This window comes from Leptonotus elevatus, chromosome 8, assembly GCF_054856555.1.
Source record: "Leptonotus elevatus isolate MCC_2025b chromosome 8, RoL_Lele_1.0, whole genome shotgun sequence".
Taxonomy (NCBI): Eukaryota; Metazoa; Chordata; class Actinopteri; order Syngnathiformes; family Syngnathidae; genus Leptonotus; species Leptonotus elevatus.
The window spans coordinates 26,750,301-26,776,074 of NC_141246.1; the positions used below are offsets into that span (position 1 = coordinate 26,750,301).

At 43.0% G+C, this 25,774-nt stretch overlaps 1 protein-coding gene across 1 annotated transcript in view; it reads left to right on the forward strand.

Annotated features, from left to right (window-relative positions):
- LOC147170328 (syntaxin-3-like) overlaps positions 1-25,774 on the forward strand; it is a 63,337-nt gene that overhangs the window by 33,585 nt on the left and 3,978 nt on the right. The window lies entirely within an intron of this gene.

Sequence of the window (25,774 nt, forward strand, 5' to 3'; positions counted from 1 at the left end):
AAAAAAAATCCGTCCACACTGCCTTGTTTGTTAAAAAAAAAAAAACAGCAAAAAAAACCGCAAAAAGTGCATTTTTAAGATCCTTTTCATGCACGCCAAGCCTTTAGGTGAGGATGAATACAAAAAAAAACAATACAATACAAAATAAAAAACCTTCACTTGTCTTTTAACAACTTTATTCATGCAACTTACAATAACAAAACATATTGTGGAACCTGGGGGTAGATCGCTGGGGTCTACTGTCCTGACACGTTCTCTTTCCACTGCTGATCAAATCACTTGCGCGTCTTTGTAAAAACGTTTAAAACGTGTCTTGAGCTCATAGGAACAATGGCTATAAGAAGCTAAAATCACTCATTTCCCCACTAAGTGTGGCGCTCAAGCACGGGGAGAACATGCAAACTCCACCCAGGAAGGCCGAAGCCCGGACTCGATTTCACGTCCTCTGCACTGGGAGGCAGACATGCTAACCAGTCAGCCACCGTTATAATGTTATATAAATAAAATAGTTGAATAAAAAAATAATAATAATTCCGTCAGAAATGATGTTAAAAAATTAAAATGGGCAGAAAAATCTAAACAGTCCAAAGCAATCCAAACATTTGACTCTATATTGGGATTTTCTTTCTGTGGGAGAGGTTTGGTGCGTCCCTCAACGGGACTGAAAATCCATTCCCGTGTCACCCTTTATGCAGCGCATACGGCATATTTAGAGCCAGCCTGGATGCGCACACAGACAGGTTAAGAACAGGAGGAGCGAGAGCGTGGCAATAAGAATCTACACTGTCCCAAAAAAATTCCTCTCTCTCTCTCTTTCTCTCTCTCTCTCTCTCTCTCTCTCTCTCTCTCTCTCTCTCTCTCTCTCTCTCTCTCTCTCTCTCTCTCTCTCACTCTCCCTCCCTCCCTCCCTCCCTCTCTCTCTCTCTCTCTCTCTCTCTCTCTCTCTCTCTCTCTCTCTCTCTCTCTCTCTCTCTCTCTCTCTCTCTCTCTCAGGGCCCCTTTATGGTTACGGGGCCCTAAGCAGTCCGCTTATGTCTTGGGCCGGCCCTGCTCTTAACTCATTTGCTCCCAAAAACTTATAAATATATTCTATTTCAAATGTTTTACATGCCTCAAAGATGTATTCATATGTTTAAAAAAAAAAGAAGATTTTTATGCTAGAGCATACAGAAGGCTTTGATGCAGCCTCTGAACTGCAGAGAACAGGTGAAGCAATGGTAGTTATTACAAAAACGGCCAGCAGGTGGCAGCAGAGTAAAAGAGATCAACCAGGGCCATGTTGCAAAAGCTGATTTCCTCACAGTTCTAAGCAGATTTGTGATTAATGATGAAACTTAGCTATATTCTAATGCTAACTGCTGCAAACGAAAACAGAAATATACTCTTTTTTTCCTGATGAAAGAAGAGACTCTAATCTTTCTTTTGGTAGGTTCCATGTTTTTATACGAATAGAACATAATATTTCTGTGGGCCTTGCAAAATGAGTCAAAATCCAGTAAAACTGCTGGGAGCGAAGGGGTTTGGGAGTGAATGAATTAAGCATTCCCCCGCTAAGTCTGGAGCTCCCTGCGTGCTACTGGGGGCTTCGCTATAGACCCTGCCACTACCACAATGCCGTCTGGCACAAACAACTTGGACAACTCACCTACTTTGATCTCTCCAACGTAGAGCCGTGTTGATTTCACCTCTGTCAGAGAGAATATGAGCAGTGCACCCGCTGTAAACAATGGCGAGTGTTGTTTGAGGTACGCGTGTGTGAGTGACGTGTGTAGAGCGATGACGTAAAAGTCAGTTTAAGACTGTCATATGCTTACGCGGACCAAGAGAAATACGCAAATCTTCACTTTGGCCGGAGTTTTTGGAAAAGTTTGTTTGTAATGAAATGTGGCCGACAGGGCAAAACGCATAAATATCTCTCCCGTTTGCAAAAGCCATGGTTACGTGCAAACAGGGCCTTAGAATAACTGGAACTATTGAGGGTGGATCAGGTGGGACCCATAACTCTTTAGACTAGAGAAGGTCAGGTGACCCCAATCTCAGGCGCTTTTGTTATGACAACAAACTACTTAACCCGTTAAGGCCAAGAGAGCATGACTGCGTTTCTACCGTTAGAGCCGGGAGAGCTCCAGCGCTCTTCTCCCTTCAAAGCCGAGAGAGCGGATACGTCATTTTGTTTTGTTATGCATAATTCTTGATCTCTTAGCTGATGAAATGCACCAGAATATACACAAGAGGGTGACGTGGGCCTTGTAGCATGTCCTGGAATGTTATTTGAGCATTTATGGCTGATGCAGATTTGCAGGAGTTATGAAATAAATGATTGACACGTGGGAGAAATTCGAATCAGTGTAACGAGTCGACAATGACATACCTTTAAGGAATATGTTTGTAGAAAATGAGGATGTTGAAAATTTTGACAGCTTTGTAACGGAATGGACGATGAATAATCACTCGATCCCCCGAAGTTATTACAATTGCGCTCCAGTGTTGAAGGTAAATAATCTCGCAGATGTGACACAGTTGTTGGTAGATTATTATTTTTTTTTTTAAGATATTGACGGTTTATAATAATAAACGTAGGTTTGTGTGAACGCGACAGGTGTAAGCTCTGAAATGTTTTTGAAATTATGTTTCTATCTGCTTCAGGAGTTCAGATATCAATTATTTAGTGGGCATTGCAATATTGTTGAATTTCCTGGAAACAGTTTTTTTGGAAGGCGCTTTCGGCCTTAATGGGTTTATGGTGCAACATGAGTATCCAATACGGATAATTGCTTTTCCCTAGATTGAATATAACACGGATAGACTTCCTTAATATCCGTGCTGAAGGGAAGCCGGCCCCTCTCTCTCTGCGGCGCCACAACTTTCTGGCACGCGGACAGTAATTAATTATCTCTAATTAGTCCTTAATTTTCTACAGCGCACTCGTATTTAGTTTTGTATGTCAAAGTAAGGGGGTGAACTTGTTTTTGAACGCTGTGCAGCCGTAGCACTCTTGACAAGGCAGAGCTTGGTTCGTGTTGTGTCAGTCTCTCACAATGGCTGCCTCAGTTCGTTTTTATTTAGCTGGTAAAAACACTTCCACACAGCCACAGCTGAACACACTACGAATCAATATTTATTAGATTCCCCCAACCCCCACTGCGGTCCATAAAAATATAAATATTGCAAATTAAGCTTTACACACACAGTTTAACACCCTTTAATATTAGGTAGTAAAAATTAAATAAAACATTGAAAACTAAATAATAAAAAACGATAGAAAAATAAATCTGTGTTGCTATGACAACTCTTGTTCAGTCACATAATAGTTAATTATTTCCTACAGTATGTGCTATATTCAGCAGTATTTTCCCAAGTTTGTGAAAAAATATTCTGTAAATAGTTTCTTTACTATTGTGATAAAATACTGTGACCATTCATTTTCAGACTGTTCTGTAAATATTTATTCATATACTTAAAAAGATTCCTGTTCTGAGTAATTTAAAAAAAAATCTAAATAGGGTTGTCAAAATTATCAATACTAACACGTCGTATCCGGATATGATATCACTTTGTCATGGTATTATAGTATTGATACATGATAGTGTTCCCGTAGCGTCTGCGGCGTATGGCGCCACAACACTGACAATAAAATAAAAATAAAAATAAATCATTGTGGAAAAAGCTGCATTGACATTGAAACAAGTATTGGCATTGTAAAACAAGTATTGGCATTGTTAAAGGTTGTATTGAAAAATACAAAACATTACAAACCAGCCAGTCTTGGTGGACAAGAAAAAGCAAGATGCCTTGTTGTTTTGTTATTAGCCATTAGCCGTGGGCTCACGGTTAGCTTTATGCTCAGTCAATGTGAACCTGTGTATGTCTTTGCTGCTTGAAGTTGTCCTCCGAGCGTGTGTTTATTACATCGGTGCTCATTTGCAGAGGAAACATGCTTGTCTATATTGCGAAAAATCTTCCAACAGCAAAGAAATTTCAGACCAGTGATACGACAAGCTAGACATGCACAGTGCACTTTTTAAACACTGCCTTAATGGATATTTGTAAATTTTTGCCTTTTAAAAATGTGTAGCTGAGTGCAATTGCAGTGATTAATTATTTTTAATTTTTTTCTGATTATTAATAATTGTATTTAATTGATTATTTTTTGCGGTTATGTTCATAAAAATATTTCTCTTTGCATTTTAAAAGTATTTGTCTTTTTTTAACTCATGAGATGAGGCGCTCGAAAAGGCTCCTCCCGCATCACTCTGTAGATATGAGATGATTTAAGAAGTCCGTGTCCCTGACACACTGGATTATACGTATTCACTTCCATGCGGGTCACTTTGGGGACACATTGCGTTCACACAGCAGACAGACTGAGGTCTAATAGGTAACGTGACTGCTTGTTAAAAAAAATTGGATTTCACCCAAAATTTGGAATTGAGCATTAAAACCTAGTCTTAGATGGTCGAACAGATACAGATAGTGCTGTATTCGCTCATCCCTAGTGATTACTTAACAGAACAGAATGAGGTAGAACCATCCTTTTTTTTCTAATGAAGGAGCAGAACCCAATCTTTCAAACGGTACCCACCATGTTTATTTAGTCATAACTAGAGGTGTCAGTCGATTAACATTTTTAATCGTAATTAATCTCAATTTATATCTAAATTTACAATTAAATTTTTTTAATTAAGATTTTTCCTAATGTTTCATATCCTTGTTGGGAAGAAATGCTAACCCAATAGAAACATCGTTCTTTCAAAAAAAAAAAAAAAGCTTGTGCTTGACTAGTTTCGGCTACGACTGCCGCCTTCTTCAGAAGCTGTCAAACTGACAGTTGTGACGTGTTTTATCAGCTGATGTTCCTGGACGTAGCTGGGGTGGCGGAGCTGTCATGTGACGCTCCATGCCGACTACGCCTCCGTCGCTCGATTATCTCCAGAGAAGTGGATCCCATGTGTGGGAAAGTTGAAAAGTTCCTTCTATAGCGATAATTGATGTTGTCTTTTGGACAAATTAGTAATTTGATCGGCACTTGAGAAAGTAGAAATTCCCTCAATCGCCTATAGGGACACCAAGTTCTGTTTACTTTCAGTTTTGGAGAAACACAATGAATAAAATCCAAATCCTCATTTATTTATTCATAATCTGAAGTCGTCACATTCAATGTTCGTGGTTCTTTGTATTACTAAAATAATTACTAATCGATTTGGACACAAGCACGATTGAGATTTAACTAGATTTAAAAAAAAAACACACACAACTGTTCCACATACAGAATTAAAACACTGCCTACCTATCTATTATACGGTAGAAAGAAAAGGGATACAAATAAAGCTAATAGAAATAAGAAAGGAACAATTTAACGAGGTAGAAAGGAAAGGTTTGACTTGCCAAATCTGTGAGATATTTTAAATGGAAGTTGCACCAGCGATATATCAAATTGGCTATGAGAAGTGCAACTCACTGGAGTGAGTTGAATCGAGCTAGCGGAGGGAAGGTCGATTGAAGAAAAAAAATGTCCCAAAAAGGCAAGGCAAAAAAAACAAAAATCAAAATGTTCCACAGTTGATGAGGTGCGACGCACCTCGGTCTCAAGGTGGATGGCGTTTTCAGGCGAGGGCGGGGGCTTCAGTCGGAGTAGTAATCCGCTGCATGCCTGCGCCCGAGGGAGACCAGCCGTAAAACCAGCTCGCGCTTGGCGCTTGGAGGATGGAGCAGGCACGGATTGACGCACAGGGGTGCCAGAGTCTGAACTGTGGTTGCTGGTTGACACACGGGGTCACGGAAAAATTCAACGGCGGCTTTGTGCCACCGAGGTGGGACGAAACACAAAAAAAGAAAAAGAAAAATGTAAGGCGAAAAGTCCGTCTGACAGGAGGGCGCGCGCCGGGGTTTGGTGCACGGCGGCAGTTCGGTGCGATCGCCAAGTTCAAGACACTTGGTCGTTCAGGGAACAGAGATGCCATGTGGTTGAGAAACATGGCACGGCACCGGGGAGTCCTTTTGTCAGTTCTGGGCCAGACGGGGTGAAAAAGGTGAATGTAGCAGGAACAGCGGGCCGAAAACGAGAGCACTGAACAAAGTTTGCGCCGACTGTTTTAAAGTTGTGGGGTGTGTTCGTCAAAAGGGGTGCGCCGGCCCCTCTTTTGGCTCGACCCAAATCAGAGACTTTTAAACTCCAAATTATTTAAATAATTATTAATTAAGAATTACATTTGGTCAGGCTAGCAAGTCAAGTTCTTACAAGCAAAACATGTTATCGTTACACATATCAACTATTAACGCATCATGAGATCATTTCGTTCTTTCCGGAGTAACTAAATAATCTCTTGAATTACCATCATCATTCCTGTTGAAATACATATGACATTCCTTTTTCAAAAACATACATGATGTGAAACATTCAGTTGTGCATAAGTTCACATGTATGTGATGAATTTCTTATGTGAAATGTGTAAGATTGCTTTGTGGGTTATAGGTGTTTCATGTGAGGGCAGTTCTGATCGTAACCACTTGAAGGCGCTCTGGTCACGTGTAACCTCCAAGAAGACTGGAATGTACTGACCAGGATTCCAACGGACCGTTTGGCCCATGTTGTTTATGACTTTTACAAGAGTTTGCAGACTGCCAATCTGTAATGTCAGCAGGGGTGAAGATGAAGCTTTCCGATAAAATACTTTGGTGCCATAAACACGTGGTTCTAGCTGGTGAAAAACACACATTCACATCCTTGTGACATGGCCTGTGGTTGACTTCAAAAGAGTGTAATCTCTTTTGGACTGTCTCTGGTTTAGATAGAAAGGGGGAGAGCGGAGGCATCTCACCCCACCCTAGGTTGACTAAGCGCATATTTCCAAGAATGAAATGTTAAGGGAAGGAAGAACAAAAAGAAATTGAGGGTAACTGGTCTATAATTGTTACACTTCTTACCTGTGTAGTGTGTCTGGTCCCCGTTTCCTGATCTCTATTGCTTATTTTATACATCTTTTGTATTTTTGTTCTTCTGTTCCAATGATACTTGCTTTGTCTCAGTCCATGATGTGGTTCTCTCTTTTGCAGTGATCTAATACGGCGGATTTTAGGTTTTCTTGTGTGGCCCTTTCCTTTTCTACGCTGGTATACTGTGTTGCTGTTTGTTTGTCACATTCCTTTTGGTGTTCTTTTTTTTCTTATGCTGAAATAGCTTCCCGTTTCCCCAACATAGGTTTTATTGCAGGTTTTGCAGGGTATTTCATATATTACATTGCATTTATTGTCTGGATGTATACTGTACTTTGGATGCACTAATTCCCTCCTTAGCCGAAACTAGTCAAGGTAAAGCACAACCTTTTTTGTCTTAAAAAGAAAAAAAAACACAAGACGATATAGATTTGTAAACAAGATTTTTTTTTTTTTGCCACTAATAGAAACACGGTTGCATTTTTTAGTCACTGATACAGTAGGTTCATAAAAAATCATAAAATTGTTTTAAAATGGAAAGTATGTACTATACTGTAAAAATATATAGTGTGACATTGATTTGTGTTGGTCATTTTTCTGTTACTACATGGCATAATGGCGTTTGTAAGACAATGGTTACAGCTCAGTGCATTTTTCTTTTCATATTAAGAGCTGACAAATTTTTAAAATTAAGTAACTTGTGAAATTACGCACATTTTTAAAATTGTAAGAAAACCCAACTTGACCGCAGTCCCCACAAATATATGCATTGTTAGTTAATTTATTACTGCTAAATTGTGTTACGATGATTCCTTTGCACAATGTTGAATGCTTTTATTTTATTAAGTTCAATACGGATGCGCATTGTAAAATATCTGCAACTTTACTGCATGACAAACCAGACAAGATTGGTGTGTTCGCAAAATTTGATGGACAGTCTCTTTCGTTGGACCCATGGACCCATTTTGGGTCCGTTTCTCAATAGATGGGGGCTGGGTGAGCTATGGACGAAAAAATATTTTCTAATAACTGCAAAACACTCATAGCACAAACAAAACTTTTATGGCAGAAACCAGCACAAACGCAGCACAAACGAAATAGACTATTTCCATAAAATTTTGCGTGGCGTGGGGGGCCAACTTCACGCACGTTAACTCTTTGACCGCCATAAACGTTATAAGACGTTTAGCATAAACCTAGGGAAGGGCGCCGAGGACGTTAAACGACGTCCACTATGTTTTTTTGTTTTTTTTTTGGAAACGGGTGCAGGAAAGCCTTGGGCAGCTGTGCTGAAAGTATCAGGCAGATCTCGTTAGTAAAAGGACTCGTTTTGGCCCCTAGATGGCAGCGATGACTCTCTTTGCACAAGGTTGGATGGGCCGCCCACCGTGGGCGTCAGTAGAAGACGTGAGGCGGAGCTAGAGTGTTGAGGGGACAATGGCTGATGAAGCCACAATGGCTGACCAAGCAACCGGTTGCAAGCAGCTCACGCTTGAGCATTTTTTTCAAAGACGGAAAGCATCGATCAATACTAAAAAGCGCATTGATGTCGACGATGATGATGACTCCGAGCTTGACGCCAAAGTTGGAAGCCTTGACGCGACCGTTATGATCACGTAGTAAGCCTCACCGGCTAAGCGCGGCTAGCGCGGCTAGCGCTGCTAAGGCCGGAAAAAACGCGCACAATAACCGACCGGGTACTTCTACACAATCGGACATTCGATCGGGCGATGGAGAGTTGGCATCGACCAATGCAGATTGATGATGATGATGATGGTGAATCCCGAGGTTGACGCCACAGTTGGACGCCACAGTTGGACGCGGCCTTTATTCTCACGTCATAAAGCATCACCGGCTAGCTCTGCTAACGCCGGAGCTCCACATGCGGACATTTTGTCGGACAATGAAGAGTACCCCGAGTCCAATGCATATTCATCGGAGGAGCGGGTACAGTCTGATCACGGAGAAGACACTGTTTCTGGACTACGATGCCACCATGAATGGAGTGGATAAAATGGATCAGAACATCTCTTACAACCCGGTGTAGCAACTGAAGGACATGAGGAAGCCAGACGTAACACCACCGTAACATAACCGTAGCATGATCCTGATATTAGGCTTGATGGCAACACACACTGCAGTATATACTTGCTATTCCCCGGAAAAAACGGCCTGCAAGAAAGTGGAGCTTTTGCACGCGAAGAGGCAATCTGTTGTGCAAATGCTGTTGTGTCTCCTTGCACGCAGGGGAGAAAAAACAAAAAGAAAAACTGTCGTTGAAACATCCACATATTTGTAAATAGCACCACAGTTGCACACATTTGTAAATAGTTTGCCAAATTGTTGTCAAATTGTTACACTGTTGAATGTAAATAAACGTATTTTGCTATCAAAAAACACTTTTTCATTCTTGGTGGTAGTGTTTTATAGAAGTAAAGCACTATTTAGGTGTTTGTGGCATCATTCATGGACAAAAAGAAGTGTAAAATTCACTAGAATGCATGAAATAATATCGTTTCACTAAAAGCTTGATTTCTCCGTATTTGAGTTCAAAACAAGCGAAATCGGGTGAAACTAACCATTTTCTATTGTTGATTACTAAAGAACGGAATAAGGTAGAAACAAACTTTTTTTTCTGATGAAAGATGAAAGTCCAATCTTTCCTTTGGTAGTATATGTGTTTCCATAGTCCAAACAGAACATTTTCTGTGGACCTTGAAAGATCAGTCAAAATGCTTAAATCGGCTGGCACTGACGGCATCCCTTTTCTGAAAACGTCTGGCAGTCAATTAAGAGCTATCAAGTTGTTGTTTTTTTGCATGAATTAACTTGCGAACTTCTGCACATTTTTAAAATGTAAAATACAATTTGACGCCAGTCCCCACAAATAAATACATTATTATTAAATTTATTACTGCTAAATTGTGTTATTGTGACTCCTTTGAACAACATTGATTGCTTTTATTTTGTTAAGTTCTCAAATGCGCATTGTATAGTGAGGCTCATGCTTTACTGCAACGAAGCAGAAGACTATATCGATGTTACGCTTAACAAGCATTGTCTGGAGTTGCTGAATAAAATACGCCTCACATCAAAAGATCAAGTGGCTTGGAGTCACTCCAAGTGACTAGACGTTATCCATTTGGCTCTTGACTCTCACAGGGGTTGAGAGTGGACATCTCTTGGAGAGCTGTAACAACCTATTTAAAATCATTTGTACTATTTATTTTTCCTGGCTTTGTGATGGGAGGTTTTGTTAGATTGTTTTGTTTTGCTCCAATATAACTTTGAAGTTGCAAATATTTGAAAAAATATTTCCTCTGTATATTGTATTTAAACATAACCATATAAATTGACATCATATAATCTGAGCCTGTTGGATATAAATCCTGAATTTTCTCCAGTCTCTTTAAAGCCCATTGCTTAAATACAGCATCAGCCTTTCCAGGGCCAAAGTCCTGATTTCCCCAAATAGGGGTTAGCGGTGATAAAACATCTTTAATAAATCTCTTAACATCATACCATACCTTAACCATGTTTTAAACTATTGGATTACCTGTTTTCTTAATCAAATTATTTTCATTATCAGAAAAGAGAAACAGAGGCAGTGAGGTTACTAAGGCATTGCATTCCATCTCTGTCCATTGGGGGGCATCTGTCTTACTAAAATGGTACCTAAGCTGGGCTGCCTAGTATGTTTGGACACCTCAGACCTCCTTCATTGTAGGGCAAGTGAAGAAGGGTCAGCCTTATTCTATGACTTTTATTTGCCCATAAAAATTGTAAAAGCAATTTCTTAATATGTTTAAACCAGTCAGTAGGGGGTGGCAAGGGAATATTCTGGAAAAACATATAATACTTTTGGAAGTATTTTCATTTTGTAAATATTAATTCTACCCACCAGTTACATGGGAATAAGCATCCATCTATTGACATTACTTGTGATTTCTTCTGTAAGTGATTGCTAATTACGCTGAGCAATCAGGCCTAGATTTGGAAGAGTCTGTATACCCAGGTATTTACATTCAGAAACTGATTTAAATTGTGAAACAACTGCGGGTGGATTCTCTCTGTCTTCTTTGTTTAGCAACAGTATAGAAGATTTCAATCTATTAACAACATACCCTGAAACATGACCAAACTCATCAATTAAATCTGTCAAGGCAGGATTAGACGAATGTAATCGTAAAATAAATAGTATTACGTCATCCACATATAATGAAATCCCATGTTGCACCTGACCAATTGTAATTCCTGCTATATCTACATGTGACCGTAGAGCTATAGCAAATGGTTCTATTGCCAAGGTGAAAAGCAAAGGAGATAACGAGCATCCTTGGTGGCATCCACGTCTATTTAGAATTGGTTTGGATACATTTTTGTTTGTTAAAATGTTTGCAGTTGGGTGTAGATACAACAGCCTCACCCATTTCAGAAATATTGGTCCAGGTTTGGCTGTCGAGCAAAAAAGATGTAAGAAGTGTTGGCAGTGGCTCCATTGGAATGTGACTTTGTTGATACTTTATCAATACATTTTTTCTCAATCTCTTTTTCTACGCAGCCTTAGTACTGCAGCATTCCACGTTGGGTAATATTTTCCTGTTTTCGGGCACTTTTTGATGGCTACTCGAGGGAAAGTTGACATGACTAAACCAGGCCGCGGAAAGCACCGAGCGTCACCCGAGCCGCATTCATCGGAGCACCCCGATGCTAATGCTAGCCTGTTGGCAAACATGCGAGAAATGATGGACGAAATGCGTACCGACATCCTCGGTAAATTCGAGGCTACTATCTTGGTGGCTGTGAAAAGAGAGATTCTGGCAGCCTTGGAGCCTTTTGAGAACAGGCTTGCGGCATATGGCGAGACGATCGCTGACCTCAAGCGCTCAGCTAACGCGAATGATGCGGAGGTGTCTGATCTCCGGGCTAACGTTAGCAAGCTAACTACCACAGTTGAATCTCTATTGAAGAAATGCAAGGACCTGGAGGGCCATTCTAGATGGAATAACGTTCGTCTAATGGGCCTACCTGAAGGCGTGGAGGGTCCTTGTCCCACTGAGTTTATTGCCCAACTTCTACAAGACTTACTTGGACTTGAGGATAAACCGGTACTGGATCAGGCTCATCGCACTCTACGTGCTAGGCCAAAGGATGGTGAACCTTCTCATCCACTCGTGGTTCGGGTGACTATTTCAAGTTCGAAACCAAATCCTCCGTCACGCAGGGGAAGCGTCTCCTTTAAGACATATGGGCAGAAGAATCTCGATCTACCCAGACTTTACCGCTCCGGTGGTTAAAAAAACTAGTCGTTTTCGCTATTCTCCATTCCTGCCTGAACGTCAAATTTGGTCTTCTTTACCCGGCGACTCTATGCATCACTTTACCTAGTGGCCAGACCCATAGATTTGGGGATCCAGCATTGGCACTGAGCTTTGTGAGAGAAAATATTAAAAAGGGGGTTACTGTCATGATTGGGGTCAGCTGTTTCTGTTTTCCCTTGCAGTTGCTGGGGAAACAGCTGGAGGGCGGATCCCGCCAAACACACCTGCTGCCCATTAGCTCATCAGGCCAAGATAAAAGCCTGACAAAAACAGCAAGGAGTGTCGGGTTATTACTCCGTGACGCTACTCTGTATCCCACACTATTTACTCGCTGTTTTAGCCGCCCTCGGGCGTGATCTTGTGTTTCCTTGTTTTTGATTAAAACTAAGTTATCAGCATCCCTGCCGTGGCTCTCCTACCTTCCTGCATGTGGGTCCTCCACTCCGTGATCGTAACAGAATAACCCGACCAGAATGGACCCCGCAGACCCCAACATCCTGTGCCAGGCCATGGCCAGCCATGGGCGCTTACTCGGACAGCACGAGCAATACTTCCGCGAGCTGAAGAAGGCAATGTCGACGCTAACCGCCCAGATCGGGTCACTCACCTTGAAGGTGGAGCGGAGGTCGGAATACACGGCCGCGGAAGACTTACGACCAGCCGGGGCGTCACCTGTCTCCTCCGTGTCCCGATCAGCTGGCAACTTCGTTCATCGGGAACCCAATATTCCCCATCCTCCCCCGCGAAATTGGTGGGTGTGATCAATTCATTCACCAGTGTAGCCTGGTTCTCGATCAACAGCCGCACACCTTCCCGAACGATGGCGCCAAGGTCGCCGTCGTAATGAGCCTACTTTCCGGCCAGGCGGCATTATGGCCGATGGCGGTCAGTAAAGCCAATCCGGAGCTCCGAGCTTCATTTCCTGCCTTCCTGGCGGAATTTAGAAATGTCTTCGACCACCCAGTAAAAGGGAAGGAAGCGGGCAGCCGCTTGCTGGACCTCCAGCAGGCCGACTTGTCCGTGGCGGAATACTCCATCTCCTTCCGGGTTTTGGCGGCCGAGAGCCGTTACGACGAAGCGGCGCTGTGTGGGATCTTCCGGCGAGGACTCAGCCCGCGAATCAAGGACGAGCTGGCGGCACAGGACGAGACGTCCCGTCTGGAGGAAATCATCAACCTGGCCATCCGGTTGGACAACAGGTTGCGGGAGCGGCAGCGGGAGCGGCAGCGGGAGCGGCAGCGGGAACGGGAGGAGGAGCGACGACCTAAGGCAGCAGACACTGCCGCTCAGCCGGTTTCGACCACGTCCGCGGGGCACTTCTTCGGCGCCTCGCCTCCCGACGCTTCGTGGCAACGCCCTCCTGCGGGAGATGGCATCGAGCCTATGCAGCCGGGGGGAGGACGGCTCTCTGCAGCGGAACGCAGGAACCGGTGGAGAAATCAGGCGTGCCAATATTGTGGTCGGCCCGGACACCAATCGGCCACGTGTTGGAGGCGGCCTGATAGACGTCGGGACGTCGCACCCGTTCCAGCCACAACCATTCAACCCCAACGCAACAACCAGTGTGAGTACTCCCAGTCCACGGGATCAGGTGACCCAAATGGCCAGTTGGACACTAAAAGGCTCCAATTGTCAGGAGAAATGACATGGGGTGGGGTGAATGTAAAGATGACGGCTTTGGTGGACTCTGGGGCTGATGATTGTATTGTCGACCCGAAAATTGTTAACATCTTGAAATGTCCGGTGGTTAGACTCGAGAAAACCAAGGAGATGTATGACCTCAACGGGCGCCTCTTGGGGGTGATTACACATAGAACAGAGAGTCTACACATGCGTTTATCGGGAAATCACGTGGAGACTAGACAGTTTTTCATTATGCCCTCCCGGTCAGCCCCAGTGGTCCTGGGTCTGACTTGGCTGGCCAGGCACAACCCTGACATAAACTGGGGCATGCCTAGGTTAGAGAGATGGAGCTTGTTTTGTCACTCACATTGCCTGCAGTCAGCCGTAAACCACCACTGTGGCCCAGCTAAAGCAATAATGGAACCGATTAACCTAGAAAATGTGCCAGCAGAATATCACAATTTACGGGAAGTTTTTAGTAAAGACCGGGCCTTATCTCTCCCTCCGCATCGACCTTATGATTGCGCGATAGAATTGGTTCCTGGCGCACCACTGCCTAGTACACGCCTGTACCGAATAGCCAAGCCGGAACTCCAAGCCCTTAATGAATATGTCACAACGTCGCTGGCTGCCAGACTTATTCGGCCTTCCAAGTCGCCACTAGGGGCAGAATTTTTCTTCGTTGAGAAAAAAGACAAGACTCTACGCCCTTGTATCGATTTCCGTGGTCTGAATAACATAACAATTAAAAACAAATACCCATTGCCGCTAATGGAGTCAGCATTTGCTCCATTACATTCTGCTGCGGTGTTTACCAAATTAGACCTTCGCAGTGCCTACCATCTGGTTAGGATAAAGGAGGGCGACGAATGGAAAACAGCGTTTAAAACACCCATTGGGCATTTTGAGTATTTGGTTATGCCTTTTGACCTCTCAAACGCTCCCGCAGTGTTTCAGTGTTTCATTAATGATGTCTTGCGGGACATGCTTAATCACTTTTGTTTTGTTTACCTTGACGACATTTTGATTTTCTCTAGAAATCTAGCAGAACATCGGCAACAGGTTCGGCTGGTTTTGGAGCGACTGCTGGAGAACCGGCTATACGTGAAGGCAGAAAAGTGTGCGTTTCACACAAGTTCGGTCCAGTTCCTCGGATATATTGTGGAGAGGGGTCAATTGAGAGCCGACCCGGCCAAGATCCAGGACGTGGTCGAGTGGCCAACACCCACGTCAAGAAAGCACTTGCAGAGGTTCCTGGGGTTCACTAATTTCTACCGTCGGTTCATCCGCGACTATAGCATGAAAGCGGAACCTCTGACGAGGCTGACGTCTACCAAGATTCCGTTTATTTGGACTCAGCAGGCTGAGGCCGCTTTTGTTAAATTAAAATTATTATTTTCACATTCACCGGTTTTGACACACCCTAACGAGGCTCTTCCATTTGTGGTCGAGGTTGATGCTTCAGAGACGGGAGTGGGGGCGGTGTTGTCCCAACGGTTCCCGGTTGACCAGAGGCTGCATCCCTGTGCCTTCTCACGTCGGCTCAACCAGGCGGAGCGCAACTACGATGTGGGCAACCGTGAGCTGCTGGTCATTATTTTTGCGTTGCAGGAGTGGCGGCACTGGCTGGAGGGCGCGGCGGAACCCTTCCAGATCTTCACGGACCACAAGAACTTGTCGTACCTCCGGTCCGCTCAGAGACTAAATCCCCGTCAAGCACGCTGGGCCCTGTTCCTGACACGTTTTAATTATATCATCACTTACCGACCAGGAACCCGGAATACCAAGCCGGATGCCTTGTCCCGCATGCACGGTCCAGCCGCCGAGGGGTCTCCACCCGAAACGATCGTGCCGGAGAACAGAGTGTTGGGAGCCCTCCAGTGGGAGGTAGAGCGGAAGGTGGTGAAAGCAACTGGCGACACGCAGACCCCGGTAGCGTGCCCTGGGTATAAGTTGTTTGTACCCACACACCTTCGTCAAGAGGTGCTGCAGTGGGGGCATGTGTCAAAGGTGGCATGTTATCCTGGGGTGGGTCGAACGCTGTCCCTAATAGCACAGAGGTTTTGGTGGCCAGGGCTACGCAAGGACATAAAAGAATATGTCACGTCCTGTACGGTGTGTGCTCGTAATAAGCCCTCTCGCCGTATGCCAGCCGGTCAGCTCCGCCCCCTGCCCATTCCCCACCGTCCTTGGTCGCACTTGGCGCTGGATTTCGTTACCGGGCTACCACATTCCAACGGGCAGTCGGTGATCCTTACGGTGGTGGACCGGTTTTCCAAGATGGCGCACTTTATCGCCCTGCCCAGATTGCCCACCTCGGTGCAAACAGCGGATATCCTGATAAGGGACATATTCAGGATCCACGGGATCCCATCCGACCTCGTCTCCGATAGGGGGCCTCAGTTTGTGTCCCGGGTGTGGAAGGCTTTCTCCAAGTCTTTGGGAGCTACGGCTAGCCTGTCTTCGGGCTATCACCCCCAATCAAATGGGCAGACAGAGAGAGCTAACCAGGACTTGGAGGCGGTGCTCCGATGTGTGTGCCATCAGCATCCTTCCTCGTGGGCGTCCCACCTTCCATGGATTGAATACGCCCACAACACCCTCGTGTGCTCTGCCACAGGTTTGTCCCCGTTCAACGCTGCCTATGGCTATCAACCCCCTCCCAGGAGGGCGAGGTTGCCATTCCCTCGGTCCATATCCACCTCCGCCGGGCTCGCAGGGTTTGGCGGGACGCCAGGAAGGCCCTGTGCCGCACAATGGCCCGCATCAGGCGACTCGCGGACAGGCACCGGATCCCAGCACCATCCTACCGACCGGGACAGAAGGTATGGCTCTCCACTCTGGACCTGCAGTTAGCGGGGAGTTCCAAGAAGCTGGGGCCTCGGTTTGTCGGCCCATTTGAAGTCGACTCCGTGATCAACCCGGTGGCAGTTCGGCTCAACCTGCCACCCACACTCAAGGTGCACCCAGTCTTCCACACGTCCTTGCTCAAGCCTGTCTCTGCCAGCCCATTGTGCCCGCCGGCCGCGCCCCCACCGCCTCCCCGGGTCGTCAGCGGGCAGCCTGTCTACACGGTTAGGGCCATACTGGACTCTCGAAAGCGCGGCAGGGGGATGCAGTATCTGGTCGACCGCCAGTGGAGCCCCCGCTCCTGGATTCTGGACCAGTCACTTGTCCGTGACTTCCATTCGTCGCACCCTTCTCTGCCAGGTGGTCCGCCTGGGGGCGTTCGTTAGTGGGGGGGGGGGGGGGGGGGTGCACTGTCATGATTGGGGTCAGCTGTTTCTGTTTTCCCTTGCAGTTGCTGGGGAAACAGCTGGAGGGCGGATCCCGCCAAACACACCTGCTGCCCATTAGCTCATCAGGCCAAGAAAAAAGCCTGACAGAAACAGCAAGGAGTGTCGGGTTATTACTCCGTGACGCTACTCTGTATCCCACACCCCTCGGGCGTGATCTTGTGTTTCCTTGTTTTTGATTAAAACTAAGTTATCAGCATCCCTGCCGTGGCTCTCCTACCTTCCTGCATGTGGGTCCTCCACTCCGTGATCGTAACAGTTACTCCTGATTCTGCATGGTTACCAAGGTTTGTTGCCAATGTTAAGGACTACTATTCCCATTCACTTTAGTTTGAATGCCTCATTATTGTTCCACAAATGAGAAGTGAGTCTACTTGATGCTCATCTTGTTTACTTTTTTCAAAATTGCTTTTTGTTTTGTTTTTTTTGGCCTGCAGCAATTTGCCTAGACAAACACCTCAGACCAAGATTGTTATCACTGCAAGTGCCGTACCATTGTAAAATATTTTTTCTCTTCTTCTTCTTTCTTTACTTGTTATTGTTTTATTAGGCTGTAATGCACGTTTTTCATAAGAGGGGTAAAATTATATAATTATAAAAACAAAACAAAACATGGTGTCCTAACTCTTTGACTCGCAGACGTTTTCAGAAAAGGGATGCTGTGGGTGCCAGCCGATCTAAACATTTTGACTGATCATTTAAGGTCCACAGAAAATTTTGTGTTTGGACTATGGAACACACACATATTACCCAATGAAAGATTGAACTCTCATCTTTCATCAGAAAAAAAAGATTGTTTCTACCTTATTCCGTTCTTCAGTAATCAACAATAGAAAATGGTTAGTTTCATCCAAATGCTCTTGTTTTGGACCAAAATACGGAGAAATCAAGCTTTTTGTGAAACGATATTATTTCATGCACTCTCGTGAATTTGACACCTTCTTTTTCCATGAATGAGGCCACATACATCTAAACAGTGCTTTACTTATGTAAAACATTACCACCGACAATGAAAAAGTGTTTTTTGATAGCAAAATACGTTTATTTACATTCAACAGTGTAACAATTTAACACAATAATTTGGCAAACTATTTACAAATGTGTGCAACTGTGGTACTATTTACAATTATGTGGATGTTTCAACTACAGTTTTTCTTTTTGTGTAACACTCCCCTGCGTGCAAGGAGACGCAACAGGATTTGCACAACAGATTAGTTTCACTGCGATTGCCCCTTCGCGTGCAGACGCTATACTTTCTTGCCGGCCGTTTTTTCCGGGGAATAGCAAGTATATACTGCAGTGTGTGTTTGGCCATGTTGCCATCAAGTCTACTATCAGGATCATGATACGGTTACGTTACGGTGGTGTTACGTCTGGCTTCCTCATGTCCTTCAGTTCCTATACCGGGTGGTAGATGTTCTGATCCATTTTATCCACTCCATTCATGGTGGCATCGTAGTCCAGAACCAGTGTCTTCTCCGTGATTAGACTGTACCCGCTCCACCGATGAATATGCATTGGACTCGGGGTACTCTTCATTGTCCGATTGAACGTCTGCCTGTGCTTGGTTGTGCTCCGCGTTTTCCGGCGTTAGCATCGCTCGCCGGTGAGGCTTTATGACGTGATCATAGCCGCCGCGTCAACGCTTCCAACTTCGGCGTCAACCTCGGGAGTCACCATCATCATCATCGTCGACATCAATGTGCTCTTTAGTATTAGTCGATGCTTTTCGACTACTCTTCATCGTCCGATTAAACGTCCGCTTGTGCAGAAGTGCTCGTTTTCCGCCGTTAGCATCGCTAGCCGGTGAGGCTTTACGACGTGATCATAGCCGCCGCGTCAACGCTTCCAACTTCGGCGTCAAGCTCGGAGTCACCATCATCATATATCTATAAAGAATGCCTCTGTCTCCAAGCCGAATTTGATGCTTTGATGAAACACCGTACCACTGAACTCCTCCTCCAAACCAGGTCTCAATTCTTTGAGCATGGGGATAAAGCCAGTAAATTATTAGCACATCAATTACGTCAGACTTGAACATCTCATCAGATTCCCCAAATCCAAACAAATTCCAGGATTACTACCACAGAATCCAGCGAAATTAATGATGTGTTTAAGGAATTTTATGTGTCTCTCTATTCATCTGATCAACTAGGCAATCCTGATTTAGACAAGTTTTTTTTGAAAATTTAGACATTCTTTTGCTGGAGGCGCCTATAACTATTGTTGAACTTGATACTGCAGTGTCATCGCTTCAATCTGGAAGGAGTCCAGGGCCAGATGGTTTTGGCTGTGAGTTCGACAAAAAGTTCTGGTCTAAACCTGCCCCCTTATTAGTGGATATGTTTAGCGAATCATTTGCATCTGACCACCTTCCTCAGACTCTCAATCAAGCATCAATTTCTCTTTTGTTAAAAAAAGGCAAGGACCCATTGGTGTGCACTTCATATCGTCCAATTAGTTTATTGAATGTTGACTTTAAATTGCTGTCTAAATTACTGGCGTTACGCTTGGAATCTTGGATCTGGGTCTAATCTTTGGACCAAACAGAATTTATTCGGAACAGGCATTCTTTCTCCAATCTGAGGCGTTTATTCAACGTGCTTTATAATGTTTCCTCTTCTAACACCCATTAAGCAGTGATAGCACTGGATGTGGGGAGTAATTACCTCTTTTATGTCCTGGGAAGATTTTGTTTTAAAGACAATTTTGTCACATGAATTAAATTGCTTTATTCTGCTCCGCAAGCCTCAGTTAAGACAAACAATGTTCAATCTAAATATTTCCATCTCCATCGAACTACGAGACAAGGTTGTCCCTTGAGTCCATTATTGTTGTTTGCCATTGCTTTAAACACACCTTCGGCCCAACCCCCTTATCACAGGAATATTCAGATATGGTATTCAGTTGAAAGTCTCTCTTTATGCAGATGACCTTCTTTTATATGTCTCTAACTTGTCTACTTCAATTAACGCTGCCTTCGCCACATTAAATTAATTTGGCAAAATATCTGGGTATAATTTAAATTTAAGCAAAAGTGAGATATTTCCTATTAATGCTGCTGCTAAGACTTTTCCTCTACAAAGATTTCCCTTTAAAGTTGCCTTACACAGTTTTGTTTATCTTGGAATTCTTGTTACACTTAAATTTGGGGACCTTTATGAAGCTAATTTTGCTCCCCTGTTGACTCGAATACAAGACGACTTTGATTGGTGGTCTCTGCTTAATTTATCTTTGGCTGCTTGTGTCAATGCGGTTAAGATGAATATACTCCCGAGGTTCTCCTATCTGTTTAGTACATACCACTCTTTCTTCCTCAGTCATTGTTTTGTAAATTAGATAGTTTGATTTCATCTTTCATATGGAACAAGAAGGTTCCTAGAATGCGCAAATAATATTTCCAAAGGCCAAAACCACTTGGGGGGCTGGCTCTACCAAACTTTAGGTTCTATTACTGGGCCTCCAACATTAGGGTTCTTAAATATTGGCTTCAATATGAGGATGTTGATTTTCTTCCGGCATGGTTGGCAATGGAGGTGACCTTGAAAGCTTTAGTGCACTCTCTTATCTATTCCTCTACGGCACTCTATACTAAGAATATGGTTGTCAGGGCTATGCTTAGAATTTGGGTTCAGTTTAAGCGCTACTTTGGCTTACAGACTACTTCCATCCATGCTCCAGTGGCAGCTAACCATGTTTTTCCTCCCTCCCTTTTAGATAATACTTACCTAGAGCGGACACGCTTTGGTATTAGTACTTTCAGAGATTTGTACATTATTAATATTTTTGCTTCTTTTCAGCAACTTTCAGACACATTTTCACTCCCAAAGCATCATTTTTTTTAGACACTTATAAGTCCGCAGTTTTATTCGCAATACTTTTCCTAGTTTTCCTTATTTACCCCCTGACACGGCTTTGGATGGGTTTTTTTATACCGATTCCTACGTTTAAAGGCTCTATTTTACGTATCTATAATATGATTTTTTGTTTGTGTTTAGAGTCACTGAGCCTAATTAAGTCACTCTAGGAGGAGGACCTGGGCCTGACAATTGCTGAGGATTTTAAGACGGGTACATCAATCCTCTATCTGTGCAAGACAGTCTTATTCAATGTAATATTGTACACTGTATCAATTACACTAAGGCCCGTTTGGCTAAGATTTATGACAACGTAACCCCAACCTGTGATGGATGCCAATGGTCCCCTGCTAACTTAATTCACACACTATGACTTTGCCTGTCCTTAAACGAATATTGGATGCATATTTTTGATACCTTATCGGATGTGGTTGGGTTCTGAGAATAACTGCCCCTGCAGCTTTTTATTTTTTTCTTCTAATTGTTGTCTTTTCCTGCGTTGCTTCTTTGAATTTGAAGATGTATAAGAAATTGTATGACCCCTATTATAGGCCTTAGAGACTTAATACAAGCGGTAGTTTGTGTTGTGTTGTATTTATACTGAAGTTGTGTTGTATTTGTACTGAAGTATTCATAAAAAAAATTCCCCTACATAGCCTACAAAAACTTCACCCTTGAGACATCTTTGGTGTAGACACCATCTAGGAGGGTCCACCAATAAATCCTTATAAACATATTTTATATTACATGAGGCATGGTCTGAAATTGTAATATTATCGTAAGAACAATCCACCATATTGGGAATCAGGCTTGTCGAGATCAGAAAGTAATCTAAGCGAGAATATGTCCTGAACGTTTTGGAGTGACAAGAGTATGCTTCACAAGTGGGATTAAAGTGACGGTAAATATCGATCAGCTGTAACTCTTTCATATAATCTTGAAAAATTACTCTGCTCGTTTGGCTTTTTCTATTTATTTTAATTATTTATTTCATTTTAGAAGGCATACACTACGTATAGGTTTAAAAGTGACAACATTTGGTGATTTTCATACCTCAATTAAAAAAATGACTCATTATTTCGTCTGGCGTGCAGGCAAAAATGCTGCAAAAATTATCCTCCTGAAGGCACACCGCTGCTGTGCTTTTTCCAGCCCTGGCCGCGTAGTGATGTTGGTTCGCGCATGCATAGTCAGTTTCCCAGTAGAACAGTTCTTCACGCAAATAGGCAGATCATTCTGCAGCCTTTTTACGTCGCCGTATTATTCCTATGCGAACGTACGTTCGGACAGTGCATTTGTAAATTCAAAACACACTTGCATAGCACAGTAAAATTACACCACTCTGGAGAATTTAAATCAATTTTCACGCCTTTCTTTTGAGGAAAAACATCTGCTTTTGAAGGATTCCCATCCTTCAAAAGCAGATGTTTGGGAGACCAATGCTTTAGCTGCCGGATCTTCAGCAAAGTCAAAGAATTATTCGTACTTTTCACAAAGAATGGTGCAAAAGGAAAGATTGGCTTTTGGATGTGCTTCGATTAACTGGCTGTTTTACTTTACATAGTGTTTGGCATTGCTATTGCTAGCTTGATTTTGTGAGGAATGAGGGAGGGACATATTCACTTTATTACATTATTTCAGGGCGTCCGGTCGGATTCGAAATGGTCTGTTTTTCGTTGTGCGTCAAATGGGAGACAGAGTGCACTGCAATGTTTATTGTGGCTGGCAGACTGCGCACTGGCTGTGACAGTGGCCCAGAACTTTACCTGAATGGCAAATGTTGAGCTGCTGCACCGGAGGCGATGGGTACGAACCCTGTTCGGAGTAAATAAATAAGAAAAGATTGCAGAGCAAAAAAATTTAAGACTTCAAAAGAGAGTAATGTTTTTTTGTTTCATTTTCTACCCATACAGAGGAGGCATATGTTTAAATAGTTTGAATGTATGGCATCTTGTATCTGAGTATCAAGTATCTCGAGGTCGGGCTGAGTGTCTTCTTTTTTTGGAAATGAAAATATGGTCACCCTAGGATACGTTGTACACTCGCCTGCCGACACACAAATTTGTAATTGGTGTGTGCGTCTCAATTAGCGACTGCCTGCCTACCCAAACCTAGAGCTCATTGCACGTCACTGATATTAAGCATGCAGGAGATTTTTGCACATAATGTACTAATTATTAACAATGTACAAAAACATTCAAAGGCTATGAAATAATAAACATCAGTGTTTAACATGAATGAAATTTTAACGCATACACTTGTTTAGTTTAATTCGTTTAAGGAACAAGTCACATGTTGTCCCCTTATTTCGTTTTCCACACACCCTATGAAAAAAAAAATCCTCATACTGCTACTTTATTTACAGCCACACAATGTTATTAATAAATCCCCCAATTCTAGACTAAAATGTTAGGGCATATATATACAAAGTTTTTTTAAAAAGTTTTTTTATTGAACAAATATACAATTACAAACAATCTAGGCATTTGACAAGTCAAACATCTCCATACACACAGCCATGCAGCATTTAAACAACATAATGAAATTAAAAGACAAAAGAACAAAATAAATAAAATAAAATAAAGGGCATTAAACATAAGGTAATATATATACTAAGTGTTAAGTATTCTGCAAACTATTTTGTGTGTGATGTTTAAATATCTTATTTTGATATCTATGCTTTTAATTTGGAAGGCCGCTCCATAGTTCTGTATCCTGATTCACGTCTCTGTTCGTCATTCAGCTCATGTATTCATATATCATTTAGTTTGTGCAAAACAACGTTAATTTATTGACGTCCATCCAAAACAATATATCTGAACATACTGTAAAAGTCACTCACGTCTCACGGGAAAACCAACATGACATTGACAAAAACATGTCATCTTGATTGGACTCAGGATATTCTCTTTCTCCAGACTCTTAGTGAGGTGGATTTCAACATTTTGTGGTAAATAGCGCCAGCTACTGTGCAGGAGGGGCATAACAATTATTAGGCGTCTGATTGATAAAAATGCGGGCAGGCTGCATTGCAAGACGTGTGGTGCCACTGCGCCGGTGCCATGATATGTCAATCATTTTTGCGCTATTTTAGCCCGGCCTCCCCTCTGGCTCCACCAGTGTCTGTAAGTAAGATCAGTCGATACCGATTCTGATCACATTGTTTATCCGTAATTTTTTCCAATTTGTTTATGGTGAGTGAATGCCGTCGACTATATTATCTGGAAAAAACAACAACCATATAATCACCCTAATTTTAGACAAAAATAATATTTACTTATTTAAGAGAATTACTACAAAACCCTTGCTGGCACCATGCACTAAAAAAAATAACCGAAAAACTATTCAGTCAAAAATAACTGAAAAACTTTTAGTAACACAATGTTCCCTGTTCCCTGCGTGAGGTACCTCTTCATGTTATTAAAGATGGCAAACTCGCCCAATTAACTGAATGCGGAACGGATGCGGAACGGCATCCGTACAGACGCCGCAAGGAATAGAAAGGTAAAGGTAAATAAAGGTAGAGCTGGTATATTTAAAAATAAAACCGTTTGCAAACTTGGTTTTTTGGGAGGGAAGCTAGCTAACTACATAGCGTGACATGAGTCGGACATTTAAAAGACAAAAAACGAGCTCAAAATAAATAAAAAAAGACAAAATAACACTATTTAAACACAAAACGTGCTTACCCATGGTAGTAGAGCCAGGGTAGAAGTCCCAGAAATAATGTCCAAAAAGCCTATCGATGTAACGATTGTTTACCAGTAGCGTTCTTTATACATGGTTGTTATTGCGTGAACTTAACTGTCCAGCGTAAACCCCGGGAATCTTGTGGTCTTGCGAGTGCAGATTTCCGGACACGTACAGCTCACGCAACACACTTGGTGTGAATTGCAGTCCGTACGGATGCCGTACAGAAACCACTCCGCGGTAATGTGAATTCATCGCTCTTGAGCCGACGACATGTTTATCTCTGTGTTGCCGCGTACGTGCGGGCCTGCTGTGTGAAGCGAGTAGGGAGGGGGACAGAACAGTTGCCGCTACTGCCCTGAGTCTGGTCTCTCACGACAGGCAGGCTGAAGCATAAGCTTCGGGTGATCGAATTTTGAATCAGGAATTAAAGGCTTTGATCAAATATTCCGATCAAGTACATTTTCAAGAATATCGACCTATCATGATCGGTGGCCGATCGATCGGAGCATCCCTGATGTTTAGAACTACAAATTAACTTTCTTCTGTTAGTTTCTGTTTTTCATTTTGCCTTTGAAATAGGCCATCACTTCTCAAAATAACTTCATGACGTAAATGCTTTGTCTACCAGAAAAAGTCACTCGATTTTAATCGCCAGTCGCTTTTGACAAAAAAAAAGTCGCCAAGAAACAGTAGTAGTAATTCAGAATTGAAGCTTGTTGCATGTCACAGAGCCCTGGTGTATGGCGTAATGACCGGGACATGTAGACAGCGTTAGTAAACACCCGTTTATACAGTTTATCAGTGGTGGGGAAAAGAAGTTGATTTAGTGTTGAGTACCCCTTTAACATTCATTATATTCAATGTCATTTAGCAACAAAAAAAAAATCGTCATCAATATTCCATATTTTCTAAGACATTTAACATTTTTCAATATTTTTCAATTCACGTTTCAGGTTCTGTCTTATTTAATATAATTCTATTTTTTGGCCCACAGGTCGCAGTAACCATTCAAATTTCAATTCCCTGCATTCACACCTCTTTAAACGCCTCC